We start from the raw sequence: 4,662 nt of genomic DNA on the forward strand, positions 1-4,662 counted from the left end.
GGCTGTCCTGGAACTCACTCTGCAGACCAGGCTGGCCTCAAACTCAGAAATCTGCCTGCCTCTGCCTCACAGGTGCTAGGATTAAAGGTGTGTACCACCACTGCCCAGCCCCAAGGTGGTACTTGTTGTTGTTGTCATTGTCATTTTGTTTTTTCAAGACAGTGTGTCTCTGTGTAGCCATGGCTGTCCTGGAACTCACTCTGTAGACCAGGCTCACTCTGTAGATCAGACATCCACCTGCCTGAGGGCTGGGATTAAAGGCATGTGCCACCACCACCTGGCTCCAAGGTACATTTTTAAAAAATCACTGGATTTAGTCTCTGAATTCTAGCAGCTATTATGAAGAGAGGAACTTGGGGTTTCTAGCTAGGATCCCAAATCTTTCTTCTCCTTCTTTTCTAAGGTTGACCCATTTTGCCACTTGCCACCCGTACAGGGCACTGCCTTTAAGATGCCTTTGGTTGTGATGCAAACTGTGGTTGCTTGAGTGAAAATGGCTCCCACAGGATCATATGTTTGAACACCTGAATTCCAGTAGTGGAACTGTCTGGGAAGGATTAGAAGGTGTGACTTTGTTGGAGTGTTGGAGGAGGTGTGTTACTGGGGGCAAGCTAAGGAGGTGTGCATGTGTATGTGTGTGTGTGTGTGTGTGTGTGTGTGAGAATTCTGAAATCTTTGTTTATTGAAAAAAGTCACAAGCCAGGCAGTGGTGGCACACACCTTTAATTCCAGCACTCAAGAGTCAGAGGCAGATGGATCTCTGTGAATTCAAGGCCAGCCTGGTCTACAGAGTGAGTTCCAGGACAGCCAGGGCTACACAGAGAAACCCTGTCTCAGGGAAAAAAACCAACAACCAAAAACAAACAAACAAACAAACAACCCACAGAATGTGTTTTTGTTTTAATCCCAGGAGTGGGGATATGAGTCTGCTTTGCAGCCGACCATGATTTGCCTCATGCTCTAGCAGAGGCACGGTTTTGCCAGCTGCAGATAGTTTTTGGGATGTGTGGTTTGGAATTCTGGAAAATTTTCAGAGGGTGTATAAATGCTGAGAGCCCCGATAGGTGAGGTTGTTGGTTATTCTGGGGGGATGCCTGCACTTTGTTAACAGTCGTGTTCGAAGAAGAAACAAAAGGAAAGACATTAGATTCAGGGTTGTCTCTCTCCCCTCTATCCTTTCACTCCTATCTAGTGATGGGAGTGAATCAGGGGTGGGGAGATAAAGGGTAGGAAAATGAAAAAAAAAAACCCACAAAGTAGCAAAGACCCTGATTCTGACTACAGAACATGACAAATTTGTGTTATTTTAAGCCAATTCAAGTCATAGTAATCTGTAATCAAAATAGAAAACAAATGGGGGGGCTTACAATCAATTCCGAAGACAACCAACAACCTGGTAATTGGAAAGGAGAAAAAAGTCTCCTAAGAAAGGGCAGATGGCAGTTATGCACATGTGCTATGGGCTGGAGCAATGGCTCTGCGGCTAAGGGTGCTTGCTGCTGAACCTGATGGCCTGAGTTTGATCCCAGGGACCCACAGAGTGGAAAAGAACCAAGACATATAAATTGTTTGGCCCCCAACTATTTGTGAAATAAATAATAAAAATAAATAAGTAAATGTAATTTAAAAAGAAAAAAAAAGCATGGGCCTTGAAGATAGGCCCAAATCCCATCTGAGCTTCACTCCTCTATCTCTGGAAGTATGGAAGTATATAATACCTACCTAGCCCAGGAAGACTGCAAAAATTAAGGTAATTCAGGTGAGGGTTGAGGATTTACCTCTGTAGTACATGGAGAGTGTGCTTCTCTCTCCATGGTGTGAGCCCCAACACTGGGCAAACCCAGCAGTCTAGAAACCAGATAAAGCACCTGAAAAACTTGGAAGGGCTCTCCAGGTCATCGCAGTAGTTATTATCATTGCTATTGCTCTTACCGCCCCTCCCACTCTTAGTCCTATGATACTATGGCTACTGCTGCTTTCACTACAGCGCAGAATTGGAGGCTGAGTACATAGCCTGGGAAGGATCGACCGAAACAGCCACAGCAATGAGGGAAGATAGCGTCAGAAAGGGTCAACAGTGGAAGTTACAACACCTAACAGCTCTTTTGGTGGGACTTATCTCTCAACCTGAAGACCTCCGAGGCTGAGAAAATTGCTATCTGCATCTACCTGCCCGCCTCTCTGCTAGAGTGTCTGTGGCTGGTGCTGTAACCTCCTGGCTGATGGGTTAATGCCAAATTCCAAGCCAAGGGCTCCATCTGGGCTTCTCTCTCGTTCTGGCCCTGAGCCATTGGGCCAGGCCTAGATCCCAGCTAGGGCATTACTAAGCAAGAGCAGAGACATGGCAAGAACCCAGAATGTAAGGTGCTGGTCTTGTACTCTGGAGGATAAACCGAGACCCAGGGACTAATTACAGCCATTTTCTTGTGGCATTTTCCAGTTGAGAAAGCAAACTACCAAGCAGAAGAATGTGTGGGCAAGGTACAAACACCTCCTCTCTCCGATTCTCTCCCAAGGCCCCATTATTGTTCAGGGACCTCCTTTTCTTCAAATGTATAAAAAGGCACCAGATTGCTTTTCCCTAAAACACTCAGTCTTGATGAGTAACACACTAAGACAATATGTTGTAGGTATTTTTAGCACGAAATACTGCTTAATATGGCGGCTATGAATCATCCTCTGAGCCAGGGCTGGTGGTACCAGCTTGTCATCTCAGCTACTAGGGCACTGAAGCAGGAGGATCACAAGTTCAAGGCCAGACTGAGCAATTTAGTCAGATCATGTCTCAAAATTAAAAGAAATAATAATAATAAGAGAGGGGTAGGGCTATGGTGAGATAGCACAATAGTAGAATTCTTCCTCGCATTCACAAGGCTGTTTTTATCCTCTGTGTATGTGGGATGAGAGGGAGGGTGAGGGTATGTCCACATGCATTTACACATGTGTGGGAGTGTGTGTGTGTAATTCTTTGGGGGTTTCTATGTCCCCTTTGCTACCAAATAACTGCAGGGCGTTTCTACACCTGTTCTAGCCCATTTTAACTCCTGAATTAAGACACAGAGACCTGGGGCTGGTGAGATGGCTCAGCAGGTAAGAGCACTGACTGCTCTTCAGAAGGTCATGAGTTCAAGTCCCAGTAACCACATGGTGACTCACAACCACCCGTAATGAGTTCTGACACCCTCTTCTGGTGCTGTCTGAAGACAGCTACAGTGTATTACATATAATAAATAAATAAATCTTTTAAAAAAAAAAGACACAGAGACCTATTATTTTTATTAACAAGTTGCAAGCACTGATAGCTGGGCAGATTCTGATCTATTCTAACCTGATTAGGCTGCTACTGCCCAGCCCAATGATTCTGTACCTGCAGCTGAGTCTTGCCTAGGCTCGCTCTGGTCCAAGTGTGTTTTCCCATTGAGACCTCATGGTGAATCCTTCTGGTCTCTCTACATGGTCTCTCCACCCCTTCTCCCTCTTCTTCTCTACTCTCATCTGTCTGGAACCTTCTGACTGGGATCAGAAGTCCTGCCCTATTCTCTCCTGCCCTGCTAATTGGCCGATCAACTCTTTAACAACCAATCAGAGTTAATGGAAAATAATTTTTTTACATAACGCAGAGACCAGAGAGAGATGCTTGACTGTGCCATTGCCTAACTGCAACCAGATATCTGGGCATAGAAGTCAGTATCTGAATATACAGTGTACACAACCATCCCCCAACAGGTGTGGGAGTACACACATAAACCATGGTGCACATCAGACTGTAATCTACCAGAGTCAGTTCTCTCCTTGACCATGTGAGTCCTGGCTTGGAACTAAGGTTTTCATGCTTAGTATTATGGGTCTTTACCTGTTGAGCCATTTCATTGCTCCCCCTGAGGTCATGGGTTCAATCCCCAACATTGGTGGGTGGGGAATTCCCAACAGAATCCTCATCTGGAGTCATATAGATTCTAGCATTCCATCCTAATTTATTTCACACAGGGCCTCACTACGTAGTGTAGCTCCCTTATGTAACTGCACTCTAGCATTCCCATCTCAGCCCTCCAAGTATTGGTATTATAGGCATTTGTCACTGCACTGGGTGACAGTCTGGGTTTGCTTCTCTTAGCTGCATGGCCTTGGACAAGGTATTTAAGAATCTCAATCCCTTTTTTATTTATTTATGTCTTTAAATATTTATTTTTAAGATATGATCTTGTCAGGCTGTGGTAGCACACATCTTTAATCCCAGTACTCAGGAGGCAGAGGCAGGGGGATCTTGGCAGAGTTGGAGCCAAACCTGGTCTACAAAGAAATTTGCAGGAGAGCCAGGGATACACAAAGAAACCCTGTCTCAAAAAAATCAAAACAAAACCCAACTAAACAACAACAACAACAAAAGCATGATCTCACTACATGACCCTTGATCAGCATACATCTAAGAAATCATGACAGTTCAGGGCTATTTCAAACATGGCAACTAAATGTAGGATTTCCCAGAGTATGGAGTAGGAGAGCTAGGTGAAATTTGATGGTGGACACATGCTTAGGATGCAAAGGGCTCTGGGTTAGGGTATGTTATTAAAAAACAAACAAAACAGGGCTGGAGAGATGGCTAAGTGGTTAAGAACACTGACTGCTCTTTCAGAGGTCCTGAGTTCAAATCCCAGCAACCAC

This window comes from Mastomys coucha, unplaced genomic scaffold, assembly GCF_008632895.1.
Source record: "Mastomys coucha isolate ucsf_1 unplaced genomic scaffold, UCSF_Mcou_1 pScaffold23, whole genome shotgun sequence".
Taxonomy (NCBI): Eukaryota; Metazoa; Chordata; class Mammalia; order Rodentia; family Muridae; genus Mastomys; species Mastomys coucha.